At 35.4% G+C, this 26,497-nt stretch overlaps 1 pseudogene across 1 annotated transcript in view; it reads right to left on the bottom strand.

The window, feature by feature from the left end:
• Positions 1–9,246: 9,246 nt before the first annotated feature.
• Positions 9,247–26,497, bottom strand: part of LOC306863780 (amine oxidase [flavin-containing] A-like) — a 44,500-nt pseudogene continuing 27,249 nt past the window's right edge. The window contains exons 8-11 of the transcript in view: positions 24,176–24,253; positions 17,477–17,577; positions 13,588–13,759; positions 9,247–9,429 (exon numbers count right to left, since the gene is read on the bottom strand). The product of the transcript in view is annotated as an amine oxidase [flavin-containing] A-like (transcript). The remainder of the gene's footprint in view (positions 9,430–13,587; positions 13,760–17,476; positions 17,578–24,175; positions 24,254–26,497) is intronic.

Below are 26,497 nucleotides of genomic sequence, written 5' to 3'. Positions count from 1 at the left end.
TTAATTAAATAATTGCATTTTGTAACCAAACTGTATGAATTGAATGCCACCAAGGTCTGTTTTATATTGAAAACGTTGTCGAAATTAATGGTGAGAAATATACATTTTTCAAATGGAAATTAGTATTGATCAACTTGTTCATTTTTTTGCATTTATTATTAATACTTTATTTAACAATATGGATTTTCTTGCAAAAGCAAAATTGAAGAAAAAAATACAGAGAATAACAGAGTAAGCTTGACATTGTTTTTCACTTGTAGCTCACTTGTACATGAAAATTAAAATGAAAATTAATTAACTAAATTGGTAAAATTGAGCTTTAATTTTTCAAATGTTTGGAATAATTAAGATTTTGTCTTTTATGCTTAACAATGCATTTACTTAATGAAGAAAACAGTAAATATTCTGAAATATTATTACAATTAAAAACTATTAGAATATATTTTAAAATGTAATTTATTCCTGTCATTGCAAAGCTGAATTTTCGTGTTTAATCAGAAAGTATCTTCGTCTCTATTTTAGAGTTTATTTGGCTGAGTTTAAGTCTCAGATTTTTCTATGAAGTTTGTTGGACTAAAGGGGCTGTCCAAACTGACCATGATTTGCGGCGACAAAATCACCGTAAGTCATTCATTTTCAATATGATCTGGCAATTTTGGGCAGCATGGGTGACGATGTAGGCATTTTTTCTCATTTGTGATTAGTTTTCAAAATCTACAGCCAATTCCACTTTCCCAGCAGCATCGACTACCAGCGACCGGTGGTACTGTAACCTTCAGCGGTGAAAATCTGTCATTGTAAACAAGTTAGTAAAAAACAGTTCAAGCTACTTGGCTGCATCCGCATGCTCAAGGAAATGTATATCCATATATCTCCTCTTTGAGATGCTGTCAGATCAATATTGGCCTCATAACCCTGAAGGACAGCCTCTCTGTTTTGTGCCAGCACTGCCCTCTCCAAACAAAAAAAGCCCTGGATGTTCAAATCTCACCCGGCATGTCATAATTAGCACTAAATATGCCATTTCTCAAAAGGGGGCTAACATGAAGAGTTTGCCCCGCATCGAGTCCTCCAGGAACATGTCAAGCTGTCTGATATGAGGTACAGATGGCAAATCAGCTTCGGTGTTTTCCTACAGTGTTGTATCTCCCCCCTCTCTCTCTTGCCTGCCGAAGCGACAGCTGAACAGACACAGCACTGTGGTCGACCGAACTCTCCCCATTAATTATTCATCGCCCCCCATCCCATCTCGTTCGGAAAGGAGTCTTGACATTTCGCCCAGTCAACGGCCTCCAACTGGAATAGTGCTGTGTTCAGAGGACCCGACTGCATCCAGATATTGGCTGTGTGCTCTATTAACCCCAATCATGATGCCCCAAGAGTGCACAGGCACAAAAGACCAAAAAATCAGTTTTGTGAAATAGTCTGTGTGAGTTGAAGTAAAAGACGTGTTAAATATCTTGGACTAATACTTTGTTCAATTTGTGCATTGATTTGATTTCAGACTATTCTATATCTTCGAATGCTATTGTATTTCTTGAATATTTTCTTTTAGAGCGCAGTCATATTTTTTTTTATAATGCAAATCATACCTGCTCCAATAAATAATGCAGACGTCACGTTCTATTGCATGCCATCACTGCTACTGTAGACCTTTTGTTGAGACTGATTTATAACAATCGAGTAAAACTACTTTGGGTATCACTTTTAGATTAGGAAACACTAATCACTGCTTATTAACATGCTTATTACTAGCATATTGGCTGTTTATGAATATATATATATATATATATATATATATATATATATATATATATATATATAAGCATATATTAATGCCTTATTCTGCATGACTATATTGTAGATCCATTAACCCTACCAAATACCTAAATATAACTACTACCAAAAACCTTACTATCAATAAGCAACAATTTAGGAGTTTATTGAGGGAAATCTCTTCATTAACAGTGAGTATGTGTTCCCTAATCTGAAGTGTTACCAAAGTTTTTTTGTATTCCACTGCTTTTCCATAGCTTTTCTATGTAGACTAAACATATGCTAAACTATGGAAGCTTGTTTCTGCCACGTTGGGGAAAAAAAAAATTCAGTTTATATCTCAGATTTTTTTTTTTTTTTTGCTATTTTCTCCAAATTCCACGATTTAAACTGAGAACTGGGGTGAGAAAGGTCACAACTGACCCTTCACAAAGACCCTCCCCTCTTAGTTAATGTTGTTATATCTGACAAGCCAATGTGAAGCAAAGAGAAAACTGACAATACTCCAAATACAAGACAGAGCAGGTTACTTCTGGAATGAAACTTAAATTTTATTTTTCATTGTTTATCTATGTAAACATGCATACATGACCATTGTGCACATCTTTTACTGCTTCGTATTTACACTTGACTTGCTCAACGCTTATCTGTGCTTCTGCGCTGTCTAGTGGGTAGCTCAGCTTCACCACACAGATTTAAATCCAGACAGATGAAAAAAACAGGCTGGGTGCAGATTCATATTTCTGAAATAAATATTTATTTGAAATACATTAGATTGCACAGAAGAAAGCCCAATCTTGGACCTGCTCTGTACAGTTTAAGAATTGGTACTGCTATAGCAACAGAGGACTCTTATTTTGTTGAACAAGACTGATGAACAACTAATGACATCACAGGTTCAGATTTGGTTGACCAATCGGCGGAAAGGGGTGTCTCATGACCACCCACATTGGAAAAATCTGTTTTCTACCCATGGACCAAAAAATGTCAAATTGAGCCGAAATCTCTTTTTTTGTTGTTGTTTTTTTAAACAAACCAGTTAAAACGAAAAACAAACTATCAAACCGTACATGGACCACAGCGTCTTGGATGTGGCAGTAATTCCAAAAATGGTTGGTAAAAACGCCTTGTTAAAACATTCTGTGCCCTGTGTCTTGCGTTTTATGAGCAAAAATGTGTTTTGTGTAAATGGCCCTGAAGAGGCACTATATGTACAGTGGCCGGGTTGCTGCCAGACTACATTTTTGAGGAGCAATGTTTTGTTCAAATTGATTTTAAAGTACAGTATTGTTTAATATTTTATTAGTAATTTCCCGGTCCTAGGATTTCACTGTGTTATACAGTCCAGCAGCACTGGGACATTTGACTGTTTGTTCCAGACTCTTGTGTTAGACTTGTTTTCCATGCAGGTTACACTGATGCAGCAGTAGGTGATGACATGTAGTTGTTATTATGAGTGAGTCATTTCATCATTTATTCAACCGATTATGACGGCATCTGCATCTTTAGCTGGCAACACAAAACTGACAACGATCAACAAGTCTCTAAAAAGTAAGTTGCTGAATTTTTACTGGACATGCAGAATATGGGCTGCTGCATACGGATGGAAAAAAAATAATTGCAGCATTAGAATATTCAATGGTTGTTGTTTTTAACCAGATCAGAAAAATAATATTAAGTATTATGTATTCCTTTTGTTGCACTTAAAGGGACAGTTTTGGTTCCCTTTGCCTTCCATTGTTATTTTTGTCCATACAATGGAAGTCACTAGGAACCAAAACGGTTTGTATAGGTAATATTTTTGTGTAATGTTTTACTTTTGATTTAAGTGTCCTTTAAGACACGGTATATATACATTATTTGTAACTTCAGGTACATTTTAGTTAATGCTTACAAAAGAACAAAATTCACTGTGCGATAAAAAAATGTATCTTTCATTACATATACAGGAATAGACAGACGGTTTAAAAATACTCCTTGTTATGGATAGATCAGATTTCAGAGTATCATTTGAAAAGTGCGATTGCATCACAGATGATTGACAGATGATCTCAGATTGATGTGGGTGTCAAATGACAGTACTGCTGGGAAAGATTAGGCCTCAAGAGAATATCTCGTGGGGAAGAAAACTGCCCCATTCTTGATCTTTAGCAGCACATGGTTACACACTCTCTAGGGAGCAAGAGGTTGGAAAAACCTATGCAACAACCAGCCAGAAATCGTCTTTTCCGAACACATATCATAGCTAATTAAAAACTGAGATGACCCAGACTGCCCACACAGTAAAATATATAGTTTAAGAAGACCAAGAACCTATATCAATTAATATGAAAACCAGTAGTTTGTTTTATCCACAAACCAACAGATAAGGTTGCAGTGGTAAAAAGAATAGTTAAGCCAAAAATGAAATTTGATGGAAATTTACTCACCCTCAGGTCATCCAATATGTAGAGGAATTTGTTTCTTTATGGGAATAGATTTGGATAAATTTAGCATTACATCCCTTGTTCACCAATGGATACTCTGCAGTGAATGGGTGCCTTCAGAATGAGAGTCCAACCTGCTGATAAAAACATCACAATATGTGTTTACATTTGTTTTGCGTACAAATGATGCTTGATCTGTGCATACAATATTTCTCTCCTGATTCAGATGAGACAACTTTTTCACTGGCAAAAGCAACATTATGGATAGAGGAGATGTATTTTAGCCTGAAGAAACCATTTGAAGTTAAAAATGTCTTAATGATGGATTTGTTTATACAAACATTCAGCTTTTCACTTGACAAGACATGAAAATGATCTATCATCTATATCTTAGATGGCCTGAGGGTGAGTACATTTTAAGCAAAGTTTAAATTTTGGATGTACTGTTCCTTTAACGTGGGAAAAAGGTGAAATCTCTTTAACATCACAAGGATATTAAATGTTTAAACCCCCCAAAAATAAAAGTTCTGTGATCATTTACTAACCCTTGTGTTGTTTCATCCTGCTATGACTTGGTTCTTTCAGAGGAACCTATTGTTTACAGTTATTTAATAACTAATCATCACAATACTAAATAGAGCTCAAAGCCTTTAATAATAAAAAAAAATGACATATCCCAATCCCTGTGTTTTTATCGAGCATACATTTAATTATTGATTTAATAATTATTCAAGAGCAAGGGCTTATGGGTATACACTCCAGTCACAATGCTCACAACAGTATATTGCAGTCTCTTGTTGTCACACAGAACTAGCTTATTATGTTTTTAACTGGATCAAAAAGAGACTAAGGGCCAAATTTACTAAACAGTAAATTAGTGTGACAGCACAATTCCATAGAAGCACAGTTGGGAGTGGAAAGTTATGCTGGTGATATACTGACAATGCATAAATTAAAGAACACAGTCACAGCCTGCAAATTTCCATAATGACCATGTCAAGCACAAAATGGTTTTGGGGCATTGAATAATGGTGCAAATACTTGTAATCTACCACAAACCTCACTAAATCACCTTGCTTGATTTAAATACTCCTTAAAAACTCCATAAATTTTGGTCTAAAAGGGAAACTCCTACAAATGCAGTAAGGTCATCTTCAAAAACAACTGTCCACACCTTTTCATTGCTAATTTTTCACTATATGTCTTTAGTAAATCCTGAAGGTTGTCTTATGCCACCAAGAGAGGGTTTGGACTGGCACAAGCTCTTAATAAATCTGACCTTAGACCTATTGGTATTTTTTTTTTAATTTGGTTTCAAATTTGGATTTTTTTTTTTTAAACCTGTTGTCTCTATTCAGCTGAATACAATTGTAATTGTGTATGAATAAACAAACTTGTGTAAAAGGTAGGTTTAAATTTTAAGTTTAATTTTATTGACATACAACTGAAATGAAAGAGCAGCCTTGAGCAATATACGTTTTCTCCGGTGCTCCTTTACCACCCCTACAAATTTTGAAAACATTACATAACAAAATTTTGTCAGCATCTTAAAAGCTACAACCACCAAACCTTCAGACTGGTCTGAAGTTAGTTGCTATATTTTGTTCCAACTGATCTGACTTATGGTTTTCAAAAACCAGACTATCAAAAACACGAAAAACCCCATAGACTTGCACTGAGGGGGTCAAAACTTTTGTACAGTAAGATTTTTAGTGTTTAAGTTGTCTACCGGCAAAGCGAAATGACTATCCTAGAAAACATACTAATTCATGCTAATAACATACTAAGGGTGCATCTCAATTAGCTCCCTAGTTCAGTAGTCGGACATTTTACGGGCTATCTCAATCGCGGAATCCTCCCAGTGCACTGGAATGTTCGCTCCCTGAAAAATCCCATGATGCATCAAAAACTCTAGGGAGCATCTATGGAGCAACATTGCTAAACTGTTGCCAAAACAACACTAGAAACTGTAACCTAACATCATAACCAGTTAATATTGTAAAGACTTGCATATACCACCTTTTTGCCTCAGGTTGTGATTTTCCAATGTAAATTTATCGACCATGCACATGAAATCAAAACCATAAAAATTATTAATCTCTTGCTTCTTAACTCAGAGGGAAACATCAAACACAAAAAGTTTACATTTTAACATCTTTATTTAAAATTATGAATGTGTGTTTTCTGGCTTTCACCCAGACTCACTGATTAATCCTGCAAAAACAAATAAGCAAGCTTCATTGAAATATTGAAATAAGATACATATATAAAAATTGTAAACTTTATAACCCGTCCTTAAGGCTGCATTTACACTGCAGGTCTTGATGCTCAATTCTGATTTGTTTACTATATCTGAAGTGCTTAACTGTCCATTTAAATTAAGCGGTGTAACTTTTGGAATGGTTATGCAAATACTCACCACTGACAGTCTTTGTACGGTTTATGTCACCGATCTTCTCAGCCAGGCATTTGCGAACCCTGAAGAGGTGCTTGCATATGTCCTCTGAGGTGTGAACTCCTTCTTTAAGTCTCTGAGACAGACACTCTGTTTGGCATACCGAACACGAAACTGAATCTCAAGTATTGATGACCAGTGTTTATCACATAATTTGTAAATGCAATGTTGTATGCATTAATACAAGGGTTTTCAAGTCTGTGTGCCTCCCTTCTGTCACAACATATGTGATGAAGGATGAAGTTTTGAATTACGAAGTTAAACACTCTGAATTGACCTGGGGAGACTAAAGCTACAACATTCATGTCTTTTACACGGAAAAGAAAACATGGTGAAATGTTGTATACATGCTTAGTTTTTAGTTTTGTTTGTTTCAAATCCAATGTAATCCTCCCACAAAAATTGCAGTATGATTGTATGAATAGCATGCTAAAGTACACATACATGAGTAAAGTGGAAGCAGAGTTTGAGAAGAAAATTCTCTCACAAATGTGCATTGCTGTTGAATAATGATATAAAATATTTAAGTCTATGTTTGATCATTTGTAGACCTTAACCTTAAATGGATAGTTTACCCACAAATGAAAATTCTGTCATTAATTAATCACCCTCATGTCGGTCCAAACCCGTAAGACCTTCGTTCCTCTTCAGAACACAAATTTTGATATTTTTGATTAAATCTAAGCGCTTTCTGACCCAGCATAGACAGCAATGCAACTGACACGTTCAAGGCCCAGAAATGTAGTATAGACATCGGTAAAATAGTCCATGTGACATCAGTGGTTCAATCGTTATTTTATGAAGCTATGACGATACTTTTTGTCCGCAAAGAAAACAAAAATAATGACATTATTCAATTTCTTCTCTTCCGGGACAGTCCACCACCATTTACATGAGTACCACGGCACATGCTTGTGGTACTGCTGACGTAGAACACTCATGCGCGACGCCTTGTTTACGAGAAGCGGAATGCACATGCATACGTCATGGTACTCTCGATAATGGTGCCGGACTGACCCGGAAGAGAAGAAATCGTTGAATAAAGTAATTATTTTTATTTTCTTGGTGCAAAGAAGGTATTCTTGTAGCTTCATAAAATTACGGTTGAACCACTGATGTCACATGGACAATTTTACTGTTGTCTATACTACCTTTCTGTGCCTTGACCGTGGCAGTTCCCTTGCTGTCTATGGAGGGTCAGAAATCTCTCAGATTTCATAAAAAATATCTTAATCAGGGCTCGAAATGTACTTTAGCACTGGTACTCCCAAATCAGTCAAGGCTTTTTCAAGCAAACTTCAACGTTTGTTCGCAAACTTTACTCATAGTTGTAAACTGTAATAATATTTCATATTACTAATTTTACTATGTTTTTAATCAAATGCAATCTTGTGGAGCATAAGAGATGTCTTTCAAAAACATTAAATCTTTCCGACCCCAAACTTTTAAACAGTAGTGTTTAGAAATCCAACATCCTTCAACTGAACATACTGCATCAGGTGTTTATACTGTACACAGTCTATATATTTTTGTCCAGCAGTCTACTGTTCTTTTGGATCAGTCTTGCTAAGTTGGGTTCTTTGACAACTTTGTGTCCCCGCTTTATGGATTCCTGCTGCAAGACCAGCAGGTTTTAGGCACTGCTGCTTTTTTCTGCAGTGAAAATGCATGGAGCGTTTCCAGATCGGCCATCGGCTCCTTGTCAGTGGAAGAGTGTTTGCAAGGCTAGTCAAGAAAGAAATACGCATATAGGCTCTCTTTTGAAAACCAGCTTTGTGAGCTGTCTTTTCTATGGGTCTTTTGCATTACAATGAAATATGAAGTTATTTGAAGAGTCCTGAGTGCTTTGAACTTTGTAAAAAGATTGGATGGTATGGAATGTTACAATAGGCCTTTATGCAATATTAATTTTAAATATTTACATTTAAACTACCAAATGTTTTTTTGATGGAACATCAATTTACAGGTTGAATATAAATATTTTAAATACATTTTTCATTGCATTGCATGAAATCTAAAATGCAACAAACACATCATACATCACTGTAGGTGATTCACTCATTTTTCTTTCGCATGTCAGAAAGTGTCTGTGATGGCTCTTGTGTGCACACTTGAGTTCAAACTCCCCCAGACATTCATAAGTCTGTCATTATGAATATTACAAACCACCGTGTGGTGCAACACATCATATCCCAAAAGAAGAGTCCAAATGACCCTGCGATTCTCCTAAGGGGCCGCCTTCCGTCTTGGCAAGGATACACCTTATTTGAACTTGGTGCATTGCTTTGAATCAGACATCTTCAAACCACAAACCGATGCAGGCGATCTGCCAAAGCCTGGGACAAGTTGTTAGATTATGCAATATTTAGGCGGTGGATCCTTTGAGACGCACGCAGCTGCTTGTGGGACGTCCAAAATAATAGCCAATCCACACGGCAGAGTGGCTCTAAATGAAGACTTGTGGCCGAACGTGGAGGTAATCTAGCAAATGGAATGGAAAATCAGATTCACAATCACAAGAGACTCATCTTTCCCGTGGCTTCTGGCCAGAGCGAGCAGAGGAAGTGCTGGAGCCCATAAATTGGACGCTTACAAAAACATGCCGGTCAGGCTAGGGATTGATCTTGATAGGGTGGGCGTGCAAGCAGGGAAAATGAAGAGTTGATCCCCCGCGAGGCGGCGATAACGAAGACAAATAATGCTCGGATAGGGGCCGCTGGAGGAGTTAAATCGCTCCTTGGAGAGCATCTGAGCTTGAGCTTTTTCTATCATCTGTGTAATCAAGCATTAGCGATTAAATCACTTTCACAGGGACGTTTGTGCGGTATGAATGGCTCATCCATCTCTCACACTCCTCGAGACGTGTCTGCCGTGCATGTGTGGGCGGCCACACGTGTGTCCATGAGTGTTTGATCTGCTGTGCTGTACGGATGAGTTTATTTCAAAGTCGCAGCTCAAAGTTTCTTCCAGATCTGGCTTTGTCTATATTTAAACCCCTCGCTTTCCTTTCTTTTTCCGTCTGTGTGCAACAAGAGCAATTACACACGTTTAAAGAGGCCTTGACAAACTTGTTGCTTGTCTAGTGTGCTTTATTCTACTAAAGCACTGAAACCAATTGACATTCCCATGGGGTTGACAGAGAGAGCACTTACTGTGCATGACAATAACTTTTATAGCTCACGGTGTATTTGCTTCAGTTCTGTGCTTTGATGTTTCATATTCCCTTCACATCGGAACATTGTAATTATATGGCAGGGCACAGAAAGCAGTTTAGAAGATCCAATATGGAAATTTCACAAATTCAAGTTTCGTTTTAAGATAATAATGACTGATGTTCCGGTTTAAGTTGATTTTAAAAGATCCGTGCTCAAAGTCAATAGTTTTACTTAGCACTGAGTTGCTGCGCATCTTAAACACTTCTCTTCTTTTAACCATCTGGCTCTATAATGCACAACGGTGAAAATCCCTTTAATTAATTTTCTCGACAGGGGAATTGATTTTTAAAGATAACTTCTAAATCATTAAAGACAGACCTACTGTGAGCTACGAGGTTGTTAATTGTTGTTTTTTTTGTTTTTGTTTTTTTAATAATTGTCATTAAAAAAACTGCATTACACATGAATCTGCAAAAATCTCCCCCAATCAGAGAATCATAATAAAAGCTCTGCCCACTCCCCTGAAGCACTGTGAATCAAACCTAATTCAGGGCATTGATAAATGTATTGTTTCAATCATAAAAACTTCACATTACAAGTAAAATGCAATATTGATGGCTCTGAATTATTGTTTTTTTTTTAGAATTTATTCTGAGCATTTAGTCAACAAATTTACCTACAATTACTTACAATTTTAAGATAATGAAGATGAGACAAAAATAATTTAATAGAAAAATAAAACTAAAAAACACATTGCTTTATTGTGCAGTTATTAGATATAAATTAATATGGATTCTTTGTGCTCTATTATTTAGCATTAATTACAAATACTGTTCCACAAAAATTTACATCACTAACGGATTATAAATGTAATCACTGGCTAACGTAGTGCATTTTCAAACATACTGTCACAAATGTGACAGCATAAATGTAATATTAGCTGCATCTTATAATTTGCAACAAAGTTAACTAACACAGGTGAACATGAACAAAACTAACAATTAACAATAAGCTATCTGTAAAGAACATGCACTACCATCTAATGTAATAAAGTACATTGTAGGCAAGTATACAGCGTGAATATTTGTTTCAAGACTTATACATTTTTTGAAACTGTCTGGTTGCAGTTTGGCTTATAGTTTTAACATTTTCCCTGACCATATATTATTATTAACTAAAATGTTGTGGCAGTAAACTCATTTGACATGTTCAAAGAGGGCTTGACAAACTTGAGTGTCCAACGTGCTATATTTTCCTGAAAACAATAGAGATTCTCATGGAGTTGAAAGGAAGAGTGGCACTTGTGCTTGACCAAAACAATTCACGTAGCTCACTGTATGTTTGCACTTCTGTGCTTTGATGTTTCATACTCACTTCACATAACACATAGTTGCAATTATATGAGGCACTAAAAGCAAATTAGAAAATCAAATATGGAAATTTCTCAAGTCAGCTTCATTATTAAGTACAAGATACAACGAGTGATTATACTGTAATCATGTTTGATTTTAGAATGCTGATACTTAAACTTAACGACTGACAGACTTTAATAATTCACATTTCCTTTTCATGCACAATTTTTAAAAATGTCTGCGTAAACATTCAGCACAAACTTGCTGTGCATCTGAAATGCTTCTTTCTTTTTTGGCTGACATCTCCAAGCCCTCTTATTTCTCAACACCTTCCCACCAACCATCTGGCTCTATTCTGGTATGCAACTTTCCATTATCCAATCAAATCCTATTCTGTTTTTCCTTTGAAAATAATGTTTCATACAGAAATGCATTGCAAGTAAATACGTTACGTAAAGTAAAATAGATCAAGTTGACATGAATCTGTAAATTACTGTTATTTTAGTTGTGTATTTCAAGGCACAAAATGCTGCCATTAATCCCTTTAAATCCATTCAAATCCCAGTTGTGGTTTGGCCAGCAGGTAGGTGGTCACCAGAGCAGCTGCTGTCATTACCACGCCAAAGAGGTAGTAACACTTAGACGACTTGCACTCTGAATCATTTATTGTGTAACGTAATAAAAGTAATATTAATATGTAATTTAAAGAAATAGTTTAATTTAGCTCAAAGGGAATCATTTATGATTTTATAGCGATTTGAACAGAATCAGTGTTACGGCGATTCACTGAACGAGCCGTATAACAAACTCTGTACTGGATATTAAAATCCAAAATATAGTGAAAACACTATTAAACAGCACAATAACTAGATCGGCAGATTAAGACATTAACTTGTGAGCAGAAAACACAAGATACTTCTCTTTTCAATATAAATAAGATTTTATTTATATAAACCTAAGACATCAACTAATCTAACACATGAACACAAGCATTCACACATTCGCACGTTGCAGAAAGAGAGAAAGTGAGGAAAGAATGAGTTTAAGAGAATAGAAATGTGAAATCCCAAGTTTACAGCAATATGTTCAATTGCATAGACCTGAACAACCATCAATCACTTATTTAACCCTCGCTTTGAGTTTCTCAATGAGGCTAAAATTTATATTAAATGCACCTGATTCAGTTAGAACCTGGAGTTGTACTTGCTTGCTTTACCTGTGTTAAGAGGTTTCCTTTGTGTCGTCGTTGCAGGAAAGGGGGTTCCCCGAAGTTGCTGATTGGTTGAGAGTTCAGTAGTCTTTGATGTGAGGTCTTGGGCGTTGGCTGAGGATGCGGAGTTGGTCTGGTTGAAGTTTGAAGCTAGTGCAGCTGGAGCTGGACTTTGTAGCAAACTTACATTAGAACACGAAACTCCACGGAAAGAAAAGAAACTAAAGTAAAAGAATAAAAATAAAAGGATGTAACGAGACTAGGTTGGTTTTCTTTCCATCGCGGTAGCAGCTGGCACGTGGGCCAGAGCACGCTCAAAGAGCAGCACGCGGTGGCAAAAGAGAAGAAGGGCGACCAAGAGAGTAAGAGTGACTAAGAGAGCATTTTTACGAAGAAGAGTAAGAGAAAGTAAGAGGAAGTTTGATGGTGTCCTGAGTTTTTAAACTCAGCTTTCAGACCGTCCCATCTGGACGTCTTGACCAATTAGATACTGTCCTTGCTTGGGGTATTGCTTTGTTTCTCCACCCCACAAATAAATCGTTGTTATCTGTTCAGTCAGAGGTCCGAACTTTACAGGCTCTTGCAAAGTATACTTTTTGAACATGATTTCTATAACAAGACTATGATGCATTTGGCAAAGAATTGATTGGAAGAAACATTTAAAGCATGAATTTTCAAACTCATACATACCAAACATTAATATTAATCCTTCAGCTATTACCACTACATACACAATGAGTGATTAAAACAAGGATATTCAAATGTGTGTTACATACATAATATGCAGTTATGCATAGAAATGATTAATTTCATTAAAAATTGAAAATGAAAGTCTTTTATGTAGTTCTATGGAGAACGAAGGCATGTTCTTTTAGACAAAGTAATTTTGGTTTAGTCTGTCTTCTATGTGTGGAGACCTGCCAAAGAGAGTCTGTAGCTCGTGATTTTCTGTCACAGGTTTACATGTGAACATCAGTCTTGATTACTTGCAACAAATTTGACAGTCTCCTTCTTGAATTGGAATTATCAATAAGTGTTCTTTTGTCTCAATGTTGGAAGCTGTTTTGTGAAAGAGGCTTGCTGGTTAGGAGTCAGGAATCCGATTTATGGCATTGTCCTGTTACAGCTTTGAGGCCTCTCTGCATTCCAGCTCCTCAGGTTTCAATGTTCTGATGCATCTTAAATTCGTCTGATTCGGTCTCTGATATCTTACACTTGAGTCACTGTGTTTGAGGGAAGCTCGCACTGCGTCCAGTTCCTCCCGAGACAGAGAAGAAGGACACATCTGAGCCAGGACCTCCATAGCCGCCCGCTGACCGGCCTGAATTGCCCCATTAATGTATCCACACTATTGCGTAGCCGTCTCTGTGCCTGCCCAATGAGTCCTGACAAGAGACAGACAATTAAGAGACAAGAATGAATCATGTTTAAAGTGCTTAATCAAGTATTACAACTTCCTATAAAAACTACTATGACTAAGTATCAAGACCCGGGATGTGGAAAATGTCAAGGTGACTTCATGGTTGATAATTGTCAAAATGAATAATGGCTATATTTGAATAATGGCTATATATAATGGCTATATTAGTTTGTGCTAATAGCAGTCATGACTCTTTAGGTAAGTATGTCATTGAACACTCAAAAGACCTTAGACTAAACTATCATATCTACTACAAAATAAATAAACAATATATACTTTTATTCAGCAATAAAGCATTAAACTGATGAAAAATGACAACAAGGACATTTATAATTTTACAAAAGATTTTCATTTCAAATAAATTATGTTCTGAAATTCTTCATTTATTTAAAATTAAGCAGCATTAAACAACATCAGATTATTAAAATTTCTGGAGGATGTGATGTGACACTAACGACTGGAGTAATGATGAAAAAATCAGCTGTGCATAACTGGAATAAATTACAAATATATTCAAATAGAAAAGAGTTATTTTAAATTGTAAAAATATTATACAATATTACAGTATTTCCTGTATTTTTGATCAAATAAATGCAGCCTTGGTGAGCATGAAAGAGTATGCGCTTCAAAAACATAAAAAAATGTAACTGACCCCAAACTTTGGAACAGTAATTAAATCTTATAAATAATATAAATTCATATAATTTTACAATTAATTAAAAACGATTACTTAATATTAACAACATTCAAAGTAATAATTAAAATATAAAAGAGTAGTAAAATTAATATCAAAATTTATACTGTGGTAAACTGTAGTAAAATTTAAAACTGCACATTTATGCATTTAGCAGACATTTTATTCAAAGCACCTAATAAAAATAGGGGAAAAAAAGTAAATAGCTAGTCATATTAATTCAATAGCGTGGTTAATTTATGCACATATAAATCAGATCAGAAAACAATGCACACATTTATGTCTGCTGTGAATTTAACAGAAATAACTTTTAATTGGGTTCTAAAAAATGCTTATCGCTGCATTCAACAACATATTTCCCATGCAAGGCTGTTTCCCATCCACCACGCAGTTTAGTCTTCATGCATTATGGATGCATGGACTTAGTTGTTCACGAAACCCTGAGGGATATATACCCACAGTGCTTTTCACCTATGCTCTTTGTCTGTGTGAATCACTAAGACATAAAAGCAGTTTGTTTTCTATTCCACCATCTATGGCAGGCGAGATATGCTCTTCTAACTTTGGAAGTACTGCATCAAAAGAAGCCAGCATAATAGAGTCTAGTCCTGCAGTTTTTAAACTTTTCAGGCCAAACATCACCTTAAAACAAAATCAGAACATCCAAGTACCACACCTTGTCAAAACATTGCTCCCTTCAGGGTTATTATAGTTAACTAAAACTGAAATCATAAAAAGCATTTGTTATTTGAAATAAAGTACTAACTAAAATTAAAATTTAACAGAAGACAGATACATTTTTTTACCAGCTGAGAAAGATGTATTTCTTCATAAAATTTGTTCATAGAGCAGAACTCTTTTTTTATTTAGAATTAAACACTGAATTAACATGTTAAATTGACAGCCCTACTTTTAAAGTATTATAATTTTACAGAACCTTTTCATGAAGTACAATCTACTACAGAACTCTCTCGAGACGTCTTGACTGGGATGCTTCAGAACTTTGTGCTAGTGGACCAGTTATTAATTCATGCTTTAGTCCTTTTAATTATTCACACCTAATAGAAATCATTTAAATTTTCAGAAGCTACAGTTAGGAAGAATGGATGGAGATTTAATGCATGAAAGTGTCTTGTAGCATTCAAGAGATCATTAGTTTCAAGATCTCATCTGTTTCCAAGTAGGTCAAGGACAGATTACAGCCCTCCTTCAGGAAACGGCTCATCGCCCGCACAGGTACCAGACAGAATGGGAAGTCTGTACATGCCTCAGCCACCTTTATATGATGAACTCATTCCTCTCCCTATTGATTTAATTCTATTATGGAAATTTCCCCTCCACTCCAGCCACCGAACGCTCTTGCTTTTTCTCTTGCACGCTCTTTCTGTACGTTCTCCTTGGGCGAGCATTAGTTCAGCCCTGTCAATCGCTTAACCGGGCCATTTCAAATAGCTTTTGAGACGTTTTCCCCCGAGAGTCCTGTCCTTTCGACATCTAGTCATGCATTTGGGGAGCATTTGCATTTCAAGGTAAAATGGGCATTTATGTACCACTCTCACTTTTATCTTTATCTACAGGTAATGTCTGCTGCAGTCAGTTGTTTACCCAAAATTTAACATTACTCTTGTTCATGTCATTCCAAACATGTATGCTGTTATATTATTATTTATTTATTTAAAAAACAAAATTCAGAATTGTAACACTCCTCTTACCCATACAATGTCAGATCATATGTCTGTCATACTCGAAAGAGGACAAAAAGTAAAGAAAAAAATTAATAATAACTGCTATTATTATTATTTTTATTATACATTCTAATAGTAATACAATTTGTTTCGTAGACAAGTGTTACTATTAATAACATTGAATTATAAACGTAATTATTATTATTGTCACCATTTATGTGTTATATATTACAAATTATTTTGGTGCCTGGACTACTATTATTAATAATATTATTATTATTATAATAATAATTAGTAGTAGTAGTGTTATATATTCTAGTAGTATCACCGTTTTTTAGTGCCTTGACTACTGTCATTATTAATAACAGTGGTTAATAAATACTAATTATTATTTTTATTACTCTTATTATTATTATTAAATATGCTATAATTTTTTTTTGTACCTGGACTACTATTATTACTAATAACAGTGATAATATAATATAATATAATATAATATAATATAAACTCTTAAAAATAAAGGTGCTTTAAAAGGTTCTTCAAGCGATGCCACAGAAGACCCATTTTTGGTTCCACAAAGAACCATTCAGTCAAAGGTTCTTTAAAGAACCATCTCTTTCTTACCATTTTATAATCTGAAGAACCTTCTTTCACCACAAAAAAACTTTTTTGAAACAGACAGGTTCTTCAGATATTAAAGGTTCTTTATAGCACCATTTAGACAAAAAGGTTCTTCTATGGCATCGTGAAGCACCTTTAGTGTAATGTAATATAATATAATTATGTAGTGGTCTTGGTTGCACAAAAATGGAAAGTGGACTAATACCTAATCACAATCAAAACTAAAAAGTAAAAAAATCAAAAACTAAAATGACATCTGAGCTCCTTTGATTTCCCAAAGAGAACTGGATTCTTTTCATACTAGTTTTTTCACTCCAAGACCATAAAGGTAATCTATATAACTCGTGCTCTGTATTCGAAGTCTTCAGAAGGCGTTCAATAGCTTTAATACAGGCTTGGAGTCGAATGGACTACTTCCGTTGTGTTTTCTTGAAGCTTGACAGTTATGGTCACTCTATGAACTGCCATTGTATGGGAAAGAGCAAAACTCCTTTTGTGTTCTGTAGAAAAATACCAGTGGGTTTGGAATGACATGATGGTAAGTACATAATGACATAATTTTCATTTTTGTGTGAACTATTCCTTTGAAGGACAGAGAATGTGAAGGAAATGAGGCACTGGAGCTTTGAAATAGGCTTTGTTGAACATGAAGGGATTTGGCCAGCGTAGTGGATTGGTTTACCTGCCGAAAGGCTTTCGAAGACTCGGGTGGTAATACGTTAGCATCCCAGGGGTCATTACATTCACAGGACAGCCTCCACTCCACTCCTCTTTTGCCCAGTCCTTAAAACACAACACAATTAACATTTTGTAGCAGTCAGTGCCAATGCAAACTCTAATTTTGGGTTAATAAATGATCTGGGAAACATTAAGACTCTGTTGTTGTTATGTAGCTCGTCCTTTATTTCCCAAGAGAGACGGATTTAATATGCAGGTGCTATTTGCATTGACACTGACAAAACTTTTCGATGTCTGGCAGACAACATTTGGCAGACAGTCTTCTTGTTTCTCTTCACAATGAGCAGGGTATTTTTATATTACTGCAGCTTCACATCATCATAAACTCCCTGCGACCTCCTATTTCTCTCTTTTAATAAGGTCACCTCAATGAATTCTGTGTGGATTAGACTAAATGTTCCCTTCAGTTCATGTTCAAACTAAATAAAAAGGTCTAGAAATGATTTATAATTGAATTTAATGAAGAATTATTCATTATTAGAGCCCTGTAGGTTTTCTTCATGAAATACCCTGATAGTCTTAAGTAGGCATCTTGGTTAATGTTGAATGTACTTAATTGCGCCTGTAGATTTTTATAAAGGTACTTGAAGCAAAACCCTTAAACTATCTAAGCCTCTTAGAATGATTTACATGTTAGTAATGTATTTTTGGACTTAGATGATTATATTAAAAGAAGGCTGTCTTCTCAAGCAGCTCTCTTGGTAGTATGCATCACCTTTCTATGAAAATATTAATAACACCATTATAGTTTACCATTGTTAGCTATCAGCTGAATACTAAAAACAGATGCTACCTCCACACCACTAGGTGTCAAGTCTGAGACCACTGGCAAGAACAACACAAAAAGAATTACATATAATAATCCCTTCACATGATACATTTAAAACCTCAAACATACAATATATAACCAACATGAATTCGAAAAGCAAAAAAAATAATAAAATAAAAAAAACATGTAGTTGGCGATGGACCCTTTAACATGGTCCAATTAATTAACTGAATGTCAAAAGGTAACACACTGCCTCAAATGCTCATTTAACAGATACGACTGCATATAGTTTTAACACAGAAATGCAGTGGATAATTTGTTGTAGAATTATGATACAGGATAATTGTCTTGGACAAAATGTAAAATAAGAATGGAGAATATATCAGTATTTCTCTGATTTATAATTTTTCGTGTATTAAAACTACAGTTGGACATTATGCACCGGATGCTAAGCACAGACCCTTTACCCAAGTGACAGACTGGACTTGCAGTATCTGTGGATCGCCATTTCATGATAACAGGTAAGATTCATTTTTATTTTCAATGTTGTGACTTGTACCCCTGACACAATTATTATATTACATTTTCTAGAACATTTCTATTGTAAAACAGTGATCAGATATCAAAGCTGAACCCTTAGACCTTTCTAATTATATATATACACAGTAGACTGTCAAAATTAATAAAACATTTTGAACAATAGCAGACACAGTAATGGTAAACCAATGTAAATAAACTTACCTGAATGCACGAAGTGGGAGTCATTTACTAATGTAATTTACTAAATGTTAAAAAGTGCATGGGCAAAAATGGATGTAAAAAAAAAAGGGTTTGAAATAAAATGCCTTAATACCAATTATTTGTAAGCCCATTTCCACTACATAAGAAAAAAAAATAGTTAAGACATCATTTGAAATGGTCATAATTTACATAAAAAGTCAAAATTATGCGATAAAACATCAAAATTATGAGTCATGATTCTGAGAAAAAAAAAGAGCTGAAACTGACTTACTAAGTTATAATTAACAAGTCATAAGTATGAGATAAAAAGTAGAAATTATGAGATGAGTAATAATTATGAGATGAACTGGCCACAGGTCCAGTGTTTTTTTTTTCCAACCTTGAAATTATAAAAAGTCATAATTATGACATAAAAATGTGTTTTGTCATAATTATGTGTTATGTCAGCTTTTTTTTAATCTCAAATTTCAACTTTATGTAATAATTATGATTTAATTAAAACAATTTAACTGTCATAGGTATGATTTACCAAAGCCATAATTTTGAGAAAACATTTTGAGATGGTTCTGATTTGTTGCATTTATGACTATTTATGATATAATAATTATGTATTGCTAAAAATAATTATTACCAAAAGTAGAATTTTTGATGCATAAATTCAGGTTAATTCAGTTTGTTTTCATTTTGAATTTAATTTTAAGGGAAAAAAGTCATAATTCCAACAAATCATAATTATGATATAATAATTATGTATTACAAAAAAATAATTTAGACAAAAAGTAGAACTTATGACTTCTAATTGTTTTAATTTCATAAATTTGTTTAAATTTTTAATTTAGACTTTTTACCTAAAAATTATGACTTAGTGTTTAATAATTTATGTAATAGTTATGATTTACCAAAGCATAAGTTTTGTTTTTGTTTTTTCTTATGTGGAGGAAATGGACCTTCATTTTTTATTATTAAGTTATTTAAAGCCTGTTATGGGAGAACAAATGTGCTTTATCTCTTTTACACTATATGCATTAAATATCATCTGGATATTTTTGAGTTGATGAGCCTTTGCTTTCAACAATGCACCCATAAGCCCAGTGCGTGAGACTTCTCAGGGCACTCTGGGTAATTATCTAGTTGAAAAGGTAGCGTATTTCCTTTCTCAGTTGCAGCTCATGTAATAGTTATGATTTACCAAAGCATAAGTTTTGTTTTTGTTTTTTCTTATGTGGAGGAAATGGACCTTCATTTTTTATTATTAAGTTATTTAAAGCCTGTTATGGGAGAACAAATGTGCTTTATCTCTTTTACACTATATGCATTAAATATCATCTGGATATTTTTGAGTTGATGAGCCTTTGCTTTCAACAATGCACCCATAAGCCCAGTGCGTGAGACTTCTCAGGGCACTCTGGGTAATTATCTAGTTGAAAAGGTAGCGTATTTCCTTTCTCAGTTGCAGCTCATTGGAAAATGGCCTTGCCATCAGTAGTCCCATCATCCTCTCCTGCTCTCTCTATCCACAGGCCACAGAAATGCTTAAGGCTGTTCTCCCTTTTCACTTACAGTGCTGAAGTGGCCTGACACCCCTTTCACACCAAGGTGGTAAAATGTTAACATACTGTTGCAGCTGATGGCTGTCAAACCAATGTGCCCGTTTGTCAATCTCAATTATGCCTCCATTATGTTTTATGGCACCTTTTTACCTCTCAGGGGAAATAAATTCCCATTTCGTTTGTGAAATGGTGCGTTTTAGGCACAGTGTAGGACTGGCTCTCAGCTTTGGTCAACGAGCAATAGAGGTGGCTGCAGGGATTTTCATTTTCAGTTGACGCCTGTGGTGAGTGTCACACGGAGGCTTGTCAGAGTCATACAGGCGATTTGACTTCAGGTGATGAACTCTAGCAGGTCTTAATAGGTTTCATGCCTGATCCTAGATAATGTGTGTTATTTTCACATGCTGACTCATTCAGTGAGAACAGGAACTGCAAACTGAGAGCTTTGACATTTGGATCCATTCAAGACTAAAAAATGTTTTCACTGCCACTCTTTCATCCTTCCATTTTCCAAACCGCTCACCCAATACAGGGTCGTGGGGATGCTGGGTGTACCTCTATATATCGGGCCACATACTGTAATGTATTAATTATTGGTACAGCTGAGTTAATTTGAAAGGAAATCATACTTGAAGACTAAAGTAAGTGCTGTGATGGTAAAGAGAATGTGGGCAAAGAAAGACAAGTGTGTTGGCTAATCAGTTGAAAGTAGGACCTCTGAGCTCTATTTGTTTGGTTTATGATGGTCAAAGTAAGTGAAGTAGTGGAATAGTTAGGTGTTTTGGAAGGTTTTTTCACTTAGTGTGGAAGAGTTTGAACAAAGCTTGAGAATGTTTGTTTTTAAATTCCTTGTTTTTATTTTTGTGATTATTATTTTTTTTTTTTTAATGACTATTTTACTTCCTTTTATGTAAAGAACTTTGAATTACCACTGTGTATGAAATGTGCTATATAAATAAACTTGTCTTGCCTTATTCAAATTAACCTGTTAAAACTGACCCTTTACTAAGCCCCGCCTTAAAAACGTTACTGGCCAATCTGAACTTAGCATAGGATCCATTGGTGAGCAAGTGATGTAATGCTACACTTTTTTTACATTTCGGAAAAGTTTCTGTACAGCTATTGCTATGCTTCATTTTTTGAATATTAACTGTTTTTTTTTCCAAGGCATTGTTAGATTCCAGTGTTTCCTGTCATAGCTATGCAAAGATTTGGTTCAAAAAACAATATCATAGCTAATAAAATATTTCTTGTTATGATTTTAAATATGTATTTAATGATCTCAAAGTAAGTCTGATTTTGTGGTGGCTGTGCTTCAAAGGGGACATTGATCTTCCACAAGTTGGTATGATTCTTTAGGGTCTTCATGAATGGTCTGCAACATACGTTGGTTAAAATTCCTCAGTGGTCGTGTAAAACAACTCCCTTTTTACTTTGCTCTGTTCACAGCGACTCATTTTGGGGCATGTTCCTTTAAATGCTAATGAGCTCTGCTCGTCCGCCCCTCTCTTCCATGGAAGAGCAAAGGCGATTTGCAAATAATAATAAAAAATATAAAGTGTCAGACTTGAGGTCATTGCACACTGAGTCCAAAATTTTTGTCTGAAATGTTTGCGTGTTGAAAAATAAATACGATCTCACGTTATGTCAATCATGTTTACACACTACCTCCGAAATTTTCAGCCGTCATAAAAACATTCAGATCGGGTTTGATTTATTCTGTTTTTCGCATCCGTAGCAAGCATTTTGAGAGATGTTTTGACAGTTCAGAGCCACCGTAAGCGAACGCCAAAATCCAGAATGGGATCGTCAAATTCATCCACTTCATCTCGCAGCACAAAGCAATGTATATAGATCTTTGCACACAGAGTTCACAGAAATTAGTGGTCTTATTTTTAATATGCGGCTCTAGTATCGCTAGAAAAGCATCAAACTGAGCCACTGACATCCTGAAGTAAACTTTGAATTGCCTGTGATGATCCCGCTGCTCCTTAAAACTCCCCGTCCTTTCTATATTTTAGGATTGGATGGACCCAATATTTTCTTTATTTTTCTCTTTTTAAGAAGCGAGAGGACAGCAAAATCATCCTCAGACTCCATTTAGTAGGCTAGTTTCGCAACGGATTAATTAATACGCATTGGACTCAGTGTGTTTCTGCGCATGACAAATGTTTAGGATTACGAATACGAAAAAACGCATACAAAAATTTTGGACTCAGTGTGCAATGACCTTTACTTCTTCTGGAGGTGCAGCTGGATCACGATCAATGGGTACTGATCTATCCTTGAGTTTTAACTTTTTAACAAAACCTGCCTTGAATTGTCCCTCGTTCAGAGAGCAGTTTGGAGTAAAATTATTTGCGCAGACATAAACAAATTTAGGTGTATCCGGTGGCACATTATCATTAAAAACAAAACTAATGCACAGCATCCTCAGTGGCTCTGATATCGGGAGAAAATGAAGATTCTTATGTTCTTCTACATCACACAACTACAAAACACCTGCATTGCTTACAAGACATTGTCGCTACAGATGCTGGAACGTGGAGACAATTATGGACTTCCTACAATTGGCTGAGGGTGAAAATATGCTAATATTGGACAGCACTTCAGCAGTTGAGGGTGGGGCCTGAGCAATATGACATCATACTGCTCGGAAAATCAAAACTGCTTGATAATTGAGACTGTTTAAGATTTTGGGGGATTAAAAAATGGATGGATTTTTATCATTGTAGGGTGGTTGTGTCCGCACACTGCTAAGATACATTTATATGCAAACACCATGTAAAAGTGAATTTTGCATCCAATGTCTACTTTAAAATTGAAATATAATCTTAATTCAAGTGATGAAGGATTTCGAAAGTGTGACAGTAATCAGTGTTGAGTACTACTGTAAGGTCTACCCTGCCTGGTTTACATGTTTGAAAATGATTAACAGTTGAAAACATTAGAAATTTAGAAAAGTAATCAAAAAGTAATCAGTTACATTAATAAAGTAATTGAAAAGTTACACTACTTATTACATTTTAAGTAGGGTAACTTGTAATCTGTAACCTATTACATTTCTAAAGTAACCTTCCCAACACTGGTAATAAACATATATTTCCAGTTAATTTCTATGTGTTGTTCTGCAATCTGAAATATATGAGTTAGCAGCAATTACCAAAGTGGGTGCAGCTAAGCTAATAATTAATTACTACTTATTAAAACAGTATATTTTTCTTGACAAGAATGAAGAAGTAAAAATAAAAGTAACCACAATTTCTCCACAATCAAAGATTAACATAAGTTAGTCAAACAACTGCAGAGGGAAACCTCCACAGAATCAGTGGTGTCCCCAAAATGACCTAAAAAAAAAACAAATCTAGTGTCTTCTTCAGTCTAGTTTCCACATTTTTTCTGCTGTGTGTAAGACACCATAAATATGTTTTCTGCATAATTTTTCATTTTCTCTTGGCACTGTCTTCCCGTACACTCCAGGTGCTCCTAGATGCTACTAAATAAAGCTTAAGCGAAGGGTTTCACAAGACAATGACTATACTTTATGTGACTGTGCATATATTGGCTGAAATTCGCCACATACCTTTTCTTTATAGTGAATATAGGTGGACGCCTCCGGAACAAGGTACTTCACCAGGCTGGAGATCACAGCATCTTTTCTCTATCTAAAAGGAGCACAAAACCATGTGTTTATCAACATATCACAAAGGTATTAAAATATAATTGTCCTTCCATCCTTGTGAAAAAGTACTGAATGTACACTTCTAGGGCCAGATTTACTAAACAGGGCAAATTAGCGTTATAGCGCAATTCCATAAAAGCGTAGATGGGAGGGGAAATTCTGCGGGTGATTTTCTGACAAGGTGCACATTAAAGATCACAGACGCAACATCTCATTTCCATAATAACCAGAGCAATCTACCAAGAGCAGCGCAAATTACTGCCTGCTTTAAGACATGCCTTTTTGGAGTGTTAAATAATGCCGCAAATGCCAGTGAATTGATGAGCACAAATCTTAGTAAATTGCATGCGTGATTCATTTAAATATCCTCCTTCCATAAATTTACAGATCGAAAGGGAAACTCCTACAAATGTTCATTCAATAAGGTGAGTCGCAAAAACCCATTGCATGTCTTTAGTAAATCCTGACAGTACTTTTTTGTTTTTGTTTTTTATGCCAAATGAGGGTTTGCACTGGCTCAAGCTGCTAGTAAATCTGGTCCCTACTGTACTTTAAAACCTAAAAGTACATATAATTATAAAATGCTGTATATTATATAAATATAAATTTAAACGAATACATTTTCATTTAATTACAAATAACATCTCCAAAAAACATTATTTATTCTCTTCTAAAGTATACAATCTCCTTAATAAGTATTCTTTTGCAAATTATGCTAAACTACTTATTTTTCACAAGGGGTGAGAACCGGGCTGGATCCGGTTCTCCAACCTCCATCGATCTGAATAACTCAATCCCTCTTTGGTCTCTGTTCTCCATGAGTTATGGGCAGAGAGGGGCCAGGCCGCGCACCCTTGCTGTTACTATGCCAGGGAGTGACAGATGTTAAGGGAACATATAAAACCCTGCATCTGCATGTTGTGCACACTTCCACTTGAACCGAGTGTCCCAGCCCATAATTCAACTTACAGTTATGGCTTCGCACCAGGTAGGGGGCGGGGCAGCAGAGGAAGTATCTGCAGGGGGTGTTATAAAAGTGCCCATAAGGAGTTGGAGGACTAGCCACTATCTCTAATACTTGGCCATAAAACAAACCGCACAAAATTACACTTCATGTCCACACTTCAAAGTTTGCCAGCTCATTCATGTGAAGGTAATGTCGAGTAACGGCAGAAAGCACACTGCTGCATTGCGCTGAGTAGTCAGTCTGGGCTCTTCATACATCTGTAAGAACCAGAGCTTGTCGACAAATGCACTGCAGAGTACATGACTCTTCATTTTACAGACAAATCTCAATTAATGGAGGTGAAAAATGGGTATTTCCACATAAAACACTACCTAATGCAAACTAGTAATGTTGTATTAGCAAATGAGAACCAGACTGGCTTGTCCATCTGATTCATTATGAATGAAGTGACCATAAATTCACTGCTCTTGTCTATAATGCATGACTACACACGGTCTTGGAGTTTTATAAAAAGAGGCGAGATGGAAATGGAAATCGGACCAGTTCATCTCAAAGAGGGAATTCTGGTCTCATCTGGTTTTCATGGAGGTTTAGCTGTAGGCTAGCTATTTTCTGCATGCAAGATGTGTGGCCTTCTTTGTTTGACTGAGCGACGAGTGACAGATAAATCAATAGTTGGCCACATTATCAGTCAGGGAAAGACTCTTTGAAGACTCAGAGCTGGAAATATTTGTTTTCCCAAGATAGCACTTCCAGTTTAATCTGTACCAAAGACATTTGGCTAATCACTAATCTGATATTGCTAGTTTACAGACAATTTGGTTGCAGAAAGACTAGCATACACGTATTATCTATATACTCTTATACTGTATTATGTCTGAATACTTTGGATCATTTTTGTATTTTCAATTTTTGTATTTTGTATATTTTTCAGTTTTCATTTTGATTCTCGTTTTAGTAATTTTATAACATGATTGTGTAATTTTTATTAGATGTTGCTTGTTTTAGCTTTAATTGCTTTTTTTCATTTCAGTTTTAGTAATTTTAGTACTTCAACTTAAAAATTACTTTAGTTACAGCTGCAGTCCATAACTTTTTTTGGTTAAAAATTATCCAAAATCAATATTTGAGCAAGTACATAACCAGTGAGTGTTCTAAACTTTCACCTTACTTTAGCCCGATTCACAACGGTTATCTTATAATAATGTTTTCTAATCTGAGTGGTACGGGTAGGTTTTTGCATGAAATTCCAGCAT

The sequence above is a fragment of the Barbus barbus genome, assembly GCF_936440315.1.
Source record: "Barbus barbus genome assembly, chromosome: 45".
NCBI classification, from domain to species: Eukaryota; Metazoa; Chordata; class Actinopteri; order Cypriniformes; family Cyprinidae; genus Barbus; species Barbus barbus.
Note: the sequence above shows the minus strand (reverse complement) of the source record. Positions and strands in the feature narration are given on the sequence as shown.